Genomic DNA, 13,335 nt, shown 5'->3' with positions numbered 1-13,335 from the left:
TTCGGGCTGCACTGCTAGCATAGTCACGGACGGCTTCCGCTACCTGGGCATTTATGCCACGAGAGACGTGGATGTCTTTCACAGGAGAAACCTCCTCCCTCCCCTGCATCACCTCCGGGCCAACGTGCAACATTGGAAGACACTGCCCCTTACATTACTAGGTAGAGCCGCACTCTTCAAAATGATGGCACTTCCCCGTTTCCTATATGCCTTACAGAAAAAACATTACCCCGTTTTGACACAATACTTTCAAATAATTGGTTCTGAGGTCCGTTCACTGTTATGGAATGGTGGCATGTCCCGAATCGCCCTGAAAAAACTGACGTGCAGCTGGTACGACGGGGGTATTGCTCTTCCTGCAATCAAAACATATTACTGGGCCTCACAATTGGTGGTTCTTAACCATGGGGCCCACCGCCCCATTACAGACCCAGCGTACAGAATGGATAGGTTCAATATGGTGGCAAGCAATTACATGAGAGCGTTGTATGGAGGGCCCTAGCAATTACCCATCTTTACTCCTACCTCCACCACGGTCTCGCTCTGGCACGTGGCCACTACTGCGCTGGGCTGGAAGGGCAAAATTACGCGAGTTACTCCATTGCTGGAGCCCTGCCACTTGGGTAGACTATCAAGTCTACCTGGTTTTGATAAATGGGACCTGATTGGTCTTTCCGCAGTGGGGGACATTTGGGCGAAGGGTGCAGTGGTTCCATTTGGTGAATTGCAAGTAAAATACCAATTACACTAGGGAGAGAGGTTCCGCTACTTACAAGCACGTAGTGCCTTAAATAAAGCAATCCCCATGGGTTCCAATCTTCCCGTCTCCTCACCTTTAGAGGACAGGCTTCTCGACGATTACCTCCCAGACAAGGCCATTTCCCTGACCTATCGTAAGATACTTAATAACCTACCGGAATCGCTCGAAAAACTCCGCACGAAATGGTCGGACGACGTGGGAGATATGCCTGATGAAGACACGAGGGATGCCCTGGCATCTCCCAGGGAGGTGGCAATCCGGTCCGCTTTAAGCTTATACAACTTAAAATACTCCACAGGGCTTACTACACCAACACAGCACTTGTTAAAATTGGTCTGACGACCTCCCCACTCTGTCCCCGGGATTGTGACTCCTTGGGTACTTTGTTGCATCAGTGGTGGGACTGTCCAGTTCTCCAACACTATTGGAACGAGATCCTGTCTACCATGTCCCGCATATGCCGGAAATCAATACAACCCTCCTCTAGACTCTGTCTCTTAAACATCTGGGACGCCACTGATCTTAACCGCACCGAACAACTATGGGTCTCTTTGGGCTGTGTCATAGCAAAGTGTAATATAGCCAGAACATGGAAAGGGGGAGTTGTGCCCAGGCGCACAGATTGGGCGGAGGACATGGACTGGTGCATGCAGGCCGAGAGGTTGATATACAAGAGCAGAGGCTGCCCAAGAAAATGGACTAAAATTTGAGGCCCCTGGAACGAAAGCAGAGGATGACGCCCCATACAATATGGACAAGGAGTCACTCTAAGGATCTAATGTCATTATGTGTCCGTATCATTAATTGTAATGTCTCCCTTGAATTTATTGATCATATGTATGATGTGTCTAATTTATGTGATAGGCTCATCTTGATGATTGCTCTTTTTCTTTATGTTGATGTTTTTTGTTGTATTGTCGTTTCGTGTTTCTGTGATAAAAAAGATTTTTCACAAAAAAAAGAAAGGTAAGGTATGAATATTATTTTTTTCATATAATAAATGGCAACATATTACACAAAGCAAACGTTGTAGAGCATAGAGCTCACACAGAGAGCTCAAAAAACAATTTCCTGTTTCCAGCTATTGCTGTCTACCTTAAATACAAAACAAATTCCCTTGGAACAGTCACTGTAATTTTAATGTAATTTTATAAACTGTATCCATACAATTAAAACTAAATATATGTCTTATCAATATTGTTTTACCACACTTAAAATGTAGATTTCTACTAATCTATTTATTTTAAATCTCAACTGCCATGGTAATATTAAAATTATATGAAGACAGAATATGGGCTATCTCAATGGATAATTCTTCCAGAAACCCTGCATATAAATTCAACCTATTTTCTACAAAATTCAATGTATTAATCCACTTTGTTTCATTTTCTCTTTTTTGCTCCCTAATATCACCCCTTCCACTGAATGCAATAGGATGGATTCCTAGGAATCTAACCTTTGAATGTCACCTTGATTAAGTTGTCCCCTAAGTCTACCAGAGTAGGATATACTGAATCATTATTTTTCCGAGTGTTTATGTGCTATTTTAGCGCTCCTCTAAGGAACACATTGTCTACTCATATTGTTTTTGACATTTACTGACTATTAAATATACAAAGTATGTAGTGTTACAATCTATGGATTTACTCCATCAAAGATTTGGAGTAACTCCATCCCCATGGTGTGTGAGGGAGTGTATCATTTCGACACTGATAGGTGTTTGGAAGAAGGACCTTTTTGATGGGGGAAATATTTTTCCCAATGAAAAAAAATGAAAAGATTTGTGCAGTAGGCTCCATTATCCCTGAGCAAACGTTTCCACTGTGGAGAACTCCATACATGGAGAATAGGAGCCAATAGGAATAGTCAAATGACATTCAGATGTAAGCTTTGAAACCTGCACCTAGCGCTGCTTTCCAGGCATTATTCTGATGATGTTTGTGAATTCCATGAATAGTAAATCAGAATCCTCAAAAAGATGTTAATATATGTACAGTTGCTAATTATCTTCTTAAGGTTTGAATGCATTTGGCAAGGTAACCAGAATTCTGTCTATCCTACATGACAATGACCTGCACTTGAAAACTAGTCCTCAGATTTCGTAAATTCATGAAAATAAAACATGTATGGATTGTAACTATTCTCATGGGAAGCTCTCTGTCGCTGAATTAGGTATAGCTCATGCTATTTAAAGCATCATAATAAATAGAAAGAAAAAACACCCTCAGCTTGTCAACAACAAGTGCACCTCCACTGATTTCAAATTCATCAAGCTTCTACATGACACTAGCAACAATGGTTCACCTCTATTGACTTCACTGGAAGCACTCTCAACCTACCAGCATAAACCTCCAAACAATGACTGAACCTCTCCCTCAAGACTTCAAACTTCCAGATAAACTTTCCAATGAGGGTTCATCGCACCATCACCTTCCCAACATTGGTTCACCTGGATCTACACAAATGGTATCAACCTTCTGTAACACCCAAAGCTAGTTCACCTCCATTAAGTTTAACATCATTGCCCTTTCACAAACCTTCAGCATCTTTCTAATATTAACTGACATCATTGTTTCTCCCTCCAGATATTGATTATCTCATTTGACTTGAAGGAATTACCATCAAATTAGCCAGCATTAGCTCTCTCAGCAATGGTTTACCAATAAGGTCTCAAGGTCTTAACAGGATCAATCACCCTTTTAGCTATCATTCAGCTTGTCCATTTTGGCATCACCAAAAATAGCATTGCAAATTTCTAGGTTTGACTTGAATAACACATAACATAGTTAATGACAAAACAATGTAATTGTTTTTTCTGACACAACTTGTCATGGTGAACTGTTGATCTAAGCAGTCTCTAGTAAAAATGAAGAATATTGGCATTCTTTGGCTATGGATATATAGGTTTTTTGCGGCTGGAGTGATTAATTTATCTCACTTGGCACCAAGCAGTTTCCCGCAATGCATGTGACTAACACTCATTTGTATGGACTAACCATTTGCTGAGAAACCAGCGCATAACCGAAGTAGCCTCCTTGCCCTTGAACTTCATGAGTTCTGTTGACTATTACAGACCACTGCTGACAGTAGAAGCTTGAAAGTAATGGTCTCTGTGGGTGACCATTAAACCTTGTTACTATTTGTGACACCAATTTTTGATACTGCATGGCACCATTGAAGCTGGTTACAGTGTGGGACCATTATAACTGGTCCCTTTGCGAAGCCATTAATGCTAGTTACTATGAGGGCCATTAATGCATGTTTACTGCCTGCTTCATTTATGTAGGTACTGCCTGTGGCCACTGACATATTACATGACACAACTGATGCACAAACACTGGTGCATGTATTTATTGGGGCGAATGTTTCACCATAATGCCTGGCTCATTGATACTGCTGGTTGGATGGGCAAGCTGGGACAACCCTTTCTTCTCAGTGCTACTGCTGAAACACTACTTTTTAAGTCTTTTAAGTCGGCTGATTAGATTGCGTAGAGCAGAATTGGAGTCTGCGTGCAGCACCAGGAAGCACAAGCAGGGTACTTGTGTTAATATATAATAAAATAAAACATGGTATAACAACACCTCATCATGTCCTCTACATTGTGAGGTTTTACATCACCATCCATTCAACTAAACTTTACTTTCTAGAAGATTTGTAATATAAATAGGTTACGAGTAATCAATAAATAAAGTTCAATGTAATATCCAATGATGCAATGGTTGTGATGTAATATTCTACAATGCAGTGGCACTCGATAGAAAGCCTTACAACTCAAGTACAAGAGTGGCTACTGACACTTTTCTTAGACAGTCTGAGCCTGCTTCAAAAAAGTAAACTTACACTTTTGTGTAAGTTTACTCTTTGCTTGCTATGAACAAACTGTGAGTTAATAGTAAGTTTAGAATGTAGAGATTCTGCAGTCGGGCGGATATCTAGACACATAAAAAGATAGGCCTGTTCTATCTTTATATGTGCAGAGTCCTTCACCCAAAAGCCAGATGCTTTGTTTTTTGAGAATGTTGAAGCTGTTAGTGTTCTCTGAGACCGTATAAGGAGGAACATTATCTGCCTCACATACACAGAGCAACATGTAGAAAGTCACACTTAAATTGAATTGTGAGAGAAATTGCTGCCTTAGGCACCAGGACGCGTACCTTTGATTCATCGATGACAGAAATCTCAGCTAAGATCAGATCCATGTGTTCTGACTTTCCCGCTGTAAATAAGCGCTTGGATGTTACTGACAGAAAATTAGAAGAACTTGACAGGTAAGTGAACCAGCAACCAGATTGCTGGGCTGAGTTCTGGCCACTCAAGCGTAAATTCACAGATCTTGAATACTTTTCTATATATATAAGAAGTGCCAGAGGAGTCACAGAAAGGAGATATGATCATGCTGGAGCCCAAAATGACTCTCCTCAATGGTTCAAACCTTAAAATCACCAACTTACAAATAGCATCATGGGGAATCCTCAAGGCTCCAGAAAGGTTGATGGACCTTTTCCACAGTGCACAGAATTAGAGCCACCTACAAAGTAAAGTCATCAAATATCATGGACTTTTAGGATTACCTTGAGTCAATGCTGAGAAGTTAAATTAGTTTTAAAGGCTTTATTTATCTATATGGATAAGATCTTAAGTATCTTTATTTACATCAGTAATTTACAGAAATATAAAAGAAGGTTAGAAGTTAGCAATCAAACATGTGTTCCATAAGAAACCCAAATAAGCTAACTAAAGGACCTATTCTAAATAAGAACCCATAAAGAGTTCTGCTGGAAAGTGCGGTAAATGGAAAATGAACTTCTCTTAAGGAGTAGTTTTAAAAATTCAGCCGAGTTCTTATTAGCTTCAGTAGCAACTTTCAAATTAGTGATCTGTGCAGTAGTGTCGACCACAATTTAATAAAGAAGTCAGCTCATGGATCTAAGGAATCCACTTTCCATGAAGAAGAGTGTTGGGTAAGGGAATATCCAGCAGCAAGACTACCGGACGAGTAAAAGGGCAAGAAGAGGTGTGTTGCTAACTAGCTAGGAACACTCATTATTATAACCTTTTAACACATAGATTGACTCGTAATGACACTTTCCCTTGATGTTCAATCAGAACAGTTCGTAAGGTGGTGTTGCCTGTCAGATGATGCATCTTCTTCTGATTCCCACAGTCTGCACTCTCATCATCTCAATTGATATAGTCCCTTGTCATAATTGTTACATGAGGGAAGGTTCCCATGAGAACCCTCTTACCTAAGCTAAAGAGGCATTATGAGTTTCAGTGCAGAAAAAAAGGCTAGTCAGCAAATGTGAAAGCATATATCAAGTTAATATTTAAAGCAACTTTATAAATCGACTTCAGCAATTAATCTATTCAGTCTCAATGGGTTATTATTCTTAATGTAAATGATCTAACATGGGGTGAGAGGAACTGAATGAACATATTATTAAAGTCAGCACATTTTCCACAATGACATCATTGTTAGGCTGTTGCACAGAACATTTTACAATGAGCAAAAGTGGAAAAGAAGCTTCGGGCCTTGTCGCTGTATAGTTTAGGTATAATTGCTTTGTGCAAAATGTTAAAAATACATGCAATTTCAATGAAACATTTCTAATAGGATCTTTCACATCTATGTTTGGCACTCTGCAATATGTTTTGTTTTTATTTATTTATTCTAATAAAGATAATTATACATTTCGTAAGTAATGTCTAAAATATGCACTTTAAATGTAGTAGAATATGTTCTAAATTGCATTTCTAATGTGCTAAATGATTTCACTTTCCAAATATACAGTTATCTCTCTCACTCACATGTCTAGAGATTCTCTTCCCCCATCTACTACATACACCAATTCTTTCCTCCATTAGTATTTCAAAAGGCACATCAAAAATTTCCACAACAGGAGGGTCAAAATGGACTGCCTGTTGTGCCATCAAATTGTTCAGATGACTCTTCAAGCTGAGAAAAAACACAAGTGACCATATTCGTATGAAGGCCAAAACATACACATAGCTGCCAACTATTCCCAAAATACAGCTATCAAGAGGAAGACGTTTCTACCTCTGAGACCCAGACTATGTCAGAATAATATCAAGTATGCCATCTGGATCCTGCAAGTTTGTGACTCCAAATGGAAAGATATCAGAACTTTCTGGCCCTGACGAGTTGACAGATTATCTGGGCTGTCTGGACATTGTCCCAATAGAGGCCACCACCTCTAAGAATATCAAAGAGCTTTTGGCTGAGTGAAAGAAACCGCAAGAAGCGGAAGTTCTCACCATCCAAGAACGGCAATACCCACCACAGAAATTCACACAGAGATGGTCTTAACAGAGGGGTAGAATCCATTACACACAACAGAACAATCTTGCTCCCCTCAGAAGGCGTGTACAGTGGGAGACTGGAGAAACCATGAGTGAAACACCTCAAATTCACTAATATCCTTTAATAGTATGTGGAGGGATGGTATTTTGATGTTTCAAATGTGTTAGGCTGTTGCATGGCCATACGCTAAGGATTTCAATATGTCTCCGACTCTGACCTACAAGTTTTACTCTCCATGGGCACTGTTGCGGTATTTCATCGCTCACTGTGCACAAGGGCACTTGCTTGGAGGTGGAAGCAGGTGCACAGTGTTTCTAAAGAGCCCTCTTCTTCCCTCAGAGCGGGACATGCTCGGGTGTGTACAAACACTGGGGTAAGAATGGGTAAGTCTATCCCTTTGCACGCTTGAACAACACCGGACCAGGCCATCCCTCTTGGCTCATCGCTTCACTCGCTGGACCATGAGTAAGCGTAAAGCTAGAGCAGCCTAATCATTGGTCAAATGATCCTACACTAGTTCCTCCATTCTCACGTAAATTATTTCTACCATTGGTGTTATTACAGAAGAAATTATTTCTGTGGAGGAGCAATTAGGATTAGGTCAGCAAGGCTTCAGCAAGGCATTATTTTCGAGGACCCTGCTATCACTGTAAATGAAGAGGACTCTCTGTGCTTGGGCAGGTCGAGCACTGCGATACTCCCAGCAGCTTATAGTCAAACTATTTGGGACTTAACACACCAGCCTCCTAAGAAGAATGATATTTTTATAACTCAGATGTTGGAAAAATGGAAAGAATCCATGAGTTTTCTGAATGAGCATAAGGTAGAGGATGAGAAGATGGCAGTGGAGCGCAGGCCTCCACAAACACGTCGTCACCGGAATGAGACTGAAGGTCATTTAAAGAGACTGGACAATCTTGGGAGGGACTCCTTTGACATGTGTAGTCAGCTACTGAATAAGATACAAACTACAATTTTAGACTTAGTGGAGTCCATTTTTGCACTGGTTAGATCTAATGTGTCAACAACAGTTGTAGCATTAAGTATTGATGGGAATTTGGGTCCTACTCCCAACACCTTCCCTTAGCAATGATGTAATTTCCACCACCCTATTGTCAGAGAAGGTTGTGCATAAGGAAGATTCTGGTAGTTTACCTTTAGAGGGTAGAGATGGACAAAGTAAGGATTCTTGGGGGGTGGCCTTTAAAGTAAAATCTACTTCAGCCACTAATTTGCCTGATACATTATCAAGGAGGTTATATAATTCTAGTGAGGTGATCCACTTTACCTGTATGGTGACAAGGGGACAGGCCAGGCTTCCACCTGAGGCCTCAGTTCTAGAATTATCGCCTGTTGCCATTTCTTATATGATGGTAGTAGCCCATGTGCATTCTCCTAGGGGAAAGCGGGGAGAACGCTTTCCACATTTGTAGAGCAAGGTTCCCATTGGCTGAACAGGCATTTGGATTAGGGCCAGAATATATATTTCATCAGATAAATATTGTACGAAATGGTACATGGGTAGGTACAGATGCTAAAAACATGTGAGGGTGACTGTGCGGGTGGTAAATGTCAATAATGCCTCAATGGCTGGTCATCCTATGAGGAATCTTTTCCTTCTAAGCAAAGTGCTTGCCTTTGGGTTTTTTCTAAAGGGCGCAAGCTCTGATCCCCTTAAGAGGATGTGCTATACCAGGGGAGAAGCCAGACATGAATGTCTCAACGAGTGGTAATTTTAACATACCCACTACCAACTACCAATAGATTTGATGCACTATTCATTTTGGACACTCAAAATTGACTGCAAACGACCCCCTTCCCCACTATTGAGGATCTTAATAGTTCCATCATTGATTTAGGGGTGAATGGATCTCTGAAAGTCCTAAATTAGAATATTGCAGTTTTGGCGGTGAAAATGAAAGATTTTCATTGGTGTTATTTGTTTAAAGAACTTCACATAATTTGTTGGCTGGAAACATGAGATGCAACATGTAATTTCTCGTTGGAGGGTTATAGCTCCAGCTTTATTCTCACCACACCAGTTATTCTTGGGAGGGCTAAGAGAGAGCTAATAATATTAATTGCTTTGTGCCTCATCTGCCAAATTGATATTCCAAAAACCAGTTCCTGGAACCTAGTTGCTGTTTTAGTAGGGTTCAAGAAAATAGGTCGTTTGTTAACTCAAATTTGTATTACTCTCAATGTACTAACTATTTGGATGCCCGTGTGTCTGACCCTAAAAGGGATTTGTTTCCAATGCCTTATGGCTAGAGTGGTCGACCTCGAAGCTGGGGAACCAGGTATGCGTCTCGGCAATAACGCTTAACAACCTGTGATTCTGGGCAAATCATTTAATCTCCCTGTGCCTAAAAATGAATGTGTGCATCTGTAATGAAACTGGTGCTCATGTAAAGCACTCGGATACCCTCGAGTCTATTCCGCGTTTTATAAAACACTAAAAAAAACTTTTTAAATGATGATGCTGGGTAATTTTATTTTGCATTTGTGTGATGACTGTCCTATCTTAGATTTCAATAAGCATGATTGCACAGTAATGAATACTGAGCATTTTAGACATTCGAAACAAGAATATTTGATGAATACCATGTTATTTATTTTTCTATCTTATCAGACCTGCACTTGGACATGTCAGGTCCTGCCAGTATTCCCACTTTTACTGGGAGAGGCAAATGGTCTGTGATAGACTTTACTTTTGTTACCTCAATTCTTCTTCATTTACGTATAAAATGTAAGGTTTTGTGGGACTCCCACAGTGACCATAACCCATTGAAAGCCACATTTGAGTGGAGTTTTGAAGTAAACTGGAGGGGTCATGACCACAATGGTTTGATATCATTGCAGGATCAAAGGCATAGATTAAAATGTCCCTATACATTTATATACTTGAGTTATTTCAGAAATGGGTTTGAGGCATGTCTTGATGATGGTCTTCCTGATAATATAATTTTGTCCTCTTGTAATAGTATTAGTACCACAGTTAAGTCTATGCTAGCCATGGTAACGCCTTGAGTTGCCCTCCGAACAGGTAGTTTGAGTACTCCTATACTAAAGCCTACCAAGATTTCAAGATGTCTTCGAACAAACACCCAGAGATAGTACTTTGGTTTCCTTGTGTTGAGCTTAATGTAAGTTAGTTTTAAAGGATTAGAAAATGCAATTACGCAGGAAAGCATGGGAAGAACGTATATTTGCATGTGCTGATGAGATGGCAGTATGTTCTGGAGCATTATTAATGGCCCGTTTCATCCTAACCTAAGGCCTGTGTTGTCCTCACATATTTCAGCTTATGCTTGGGTGAAGCCTTTTTAATCCATTTATGATGATCCCGATCCTACATCTGTCCCTTTTTTGTTGCAGAACGGTCAAACCTCAGGTTTGAGTGGGAGAAGGTGAGGTAAGCCATTATTGTCTTACCAAGTAACAACGCTCCAAATGACAAATCTAATGTCTAGTTGTGGACCTCCTTGGTCACATTGCATCTTGAAGAGGCTGTAAAACATAAGCTGACAGACTCTTGGTCCCACTCGTTGATTGTGCCGGTGTTTAAGAAGGGATGCAAGGAATGCCCATGTTGCTATCGGCCTATTTTTCTGGTTGACTTAGAGGTGAAAATTATAGGTCAAGTGGTTCTAAATCATTTCCATATCTTGGCTAGGGATCAAAATGCCTTGTCTGATATACCATACGGCTTCAGGGCTGGCTTGGGACAATTGACCAATGATTACAATTGATCATCTCAAAGTTAACGGTAGCAGAAAAGAGGTCAGTCCACTTTGCATTCTGGATCCCAATTCAGGGTTTGATAGAGTAAATAGAGATAAGCTCTGGGCATTCTGGATTCCATTGGGGTCAGGCGCAACATCATTTGGCTACTGGGGATCTGCAGCTCAACCTGACAGCATCAGTCTAGTATGGTGAGGTAGGTGAATGGTCACAGTGCTTTAGATTGAAAAGGGGCGTTCATCAGGGTCCATTTTAGCTCCTTTTTTATACACCTTGTATTTTAATCATTTAAAACTCAAATTTGTCAAGCAGTGGGAGAGATATGCCCACTGTGGTGAAGTGATATTTATCAGCACTGCTTTCCTCAGATGATGCTGTGATCATCTCAAGAACTGCCCTAGTTTGCAGCAACTGCATTGCCTCAGTGGCGCTGCGTGAAGATCTGGGTATGAGTTATATCTCCGATGTGGTACAGCTGCAACCATTGTTGGTAAGGCCTTAATGTGTTGCTTGTCTCTGAAACCAAGCTGAATCAGCTAATTTTAGAGGAGTGTCTTGACCTTGAGCATGCCATGTCGATACATTGGCTGAATTTTTAGAGCTTAGCTTTACGTCCTTAGGCAGGCCGGAGTCATTTAATTGACCAAAGCAGATTACCAAGGCTGATGCTGTTTGGACAGAAAAGGCCTTTTACCTTTAGAAACAGTCTGGAAGAGAAGCAGTGAGCTATAGTAAAATCTTCGGTTAGACAGTTTATTATGGCAAAATATACTTATTGATAGAGTTTAGAATGAATCTTGTTCACCACTTGCTAGCAATACCGAAGGGCTGGGCAAAATAATTTGATATTGACCCTTGGCCTTGTGACAGGTCTCCCGTCGAGGCGCATTGCACTTTATTATGTTTTGCTCCATGTATAGCATTCTAAGGAATCATTTTAATCGTCCTTTGCTTAAGGAGTTGGATTTTAAACAGGTGATACCCGCACCTTTATATTTACAGGTCTTACCAGATGTTTATGTCTGTGATTTTGATGCTTGTTTTCGTGTTGGAGCAGTAAGAGCTAAGAGTCAAAATGTGATATGGATGAAATGTTATTTGTTTTTTTCATTGTATCTTTTATGATTTTTACTGTTTAAACTGAATGACTGACTGGCTGACTTTGTTGTTTAACAGGAGTTTTAACCTCCAATTTGGTGGGCAGTGCTGTCCATTAGACTTAGTCAATAACCAATACTGAATAGGTGTTCCTCTCCTCTGAGGGGGCTTTGTTTCCTGTTGTTGGGTGTATATGAGTGTCCTATACATTTACGTAGACTCTATCCTCCTCCGCCCACTATTAGTGATTATTGATAAATGCACCCCTATTTCATTAGTTATTTGCTTAGAACCTTGGGATCTCCCTGGTGGCCTGATGAAGAAGCAAGGCTAGCAGTTAAAAGGTTAAGAATAAGAAAATCACAACTCCTTAGACCCTCTGCATCCCACATTGCCACACGCCCTTAGGAATAACCTCTGGATCTCCTTTACCTTCTCGATACCAGAAAGGGTTATTGTTATCCACGGTTATTTGCATCACGGCCAAACCCTCCCTCTTTCTTTATTTGGCCATTTATATTACCATTCTAGCTTTCTACAGACATGCACTATTGAAGATTGAATCTGGAATCACTTGGCACTGTCCCTGCTGCAACACTGTGGCTCAAGCTGTGTCATCCAGGATATCTGTTAATATGCTATGAATGTCAATGCTTTAAATCGGCTTGTAAAATGGAAAAAAGCTTGCAGCACCTTCATCACAACAATACAGACAATGCCCTGATGCAGGAAACTCAAACACACATATCTCATAGGGAAGAAGACACATTAAGAAGAGATTTGGTGGGGAGAGGGATGAGATGTTGGCGCTTTGACCCGAAAACAGATAATCAGACATGGGTATCTAATTATGCTAAAAAGTGTGAGGTGGCGATACTGGTGTAAACATTTCCTGCTTACAGTACTTTACACATGGACTGGTCCAAACGGGCAGTGTGCCTTTGAGAAAATAAGGACAGTAGACAAACCCTACCTACTTTTGGCATTGATCTGTACTAAAACCCCCTTCCTGGCTCACTTACGTAGGCTACTTGCTGAATTCAGCAAGTCTGAGTTATTATAGGAGGTGACTAGAATGTCACCTTGGATCCTACCATAGACATGAGAAGACCATTAGATAAGTGTAATGCAGCAGAGAGTGAGATTAAATGACATCATGGCTAATCAAGTTTTGGTAGATGTATGGCACCTAACACACTCAGATAAAAACTACACTTAATGCTCACATAAGCATGTAACGTCATCTCACGTAGATTTTTTCCCAGTATGGCGATCTTTGCTCCAATCACCCATTCCAGACAGGCCTTTTACTAGAAGGTCTGTCAGATGTTTGGCAGATTCAATGTTGGGGTCACTTGGCACACCGATGACCTCCAGTGCTATATTAGAGGATGAACACTTCTAACTA

This window comes from Triturus cristatus, chromosome 5_1 (genome assembly GCF_964204655.1).
Source record: "Triturus cristatus chromosome 5_1, aTriCri1.1, whole genome shotgun sequence".
In the NCBI taxonomy this organism is placed as follows: Eukaryota; Metazoa; Chordata; class Amphibia; order Caudata; family Salamandridae; genus Triturus; species Triturus cristatus.
The sequence above is the reverse complement of the archived record's forward strand: the minus strand, read 5'-3'. Positions refer to the sequence as shown.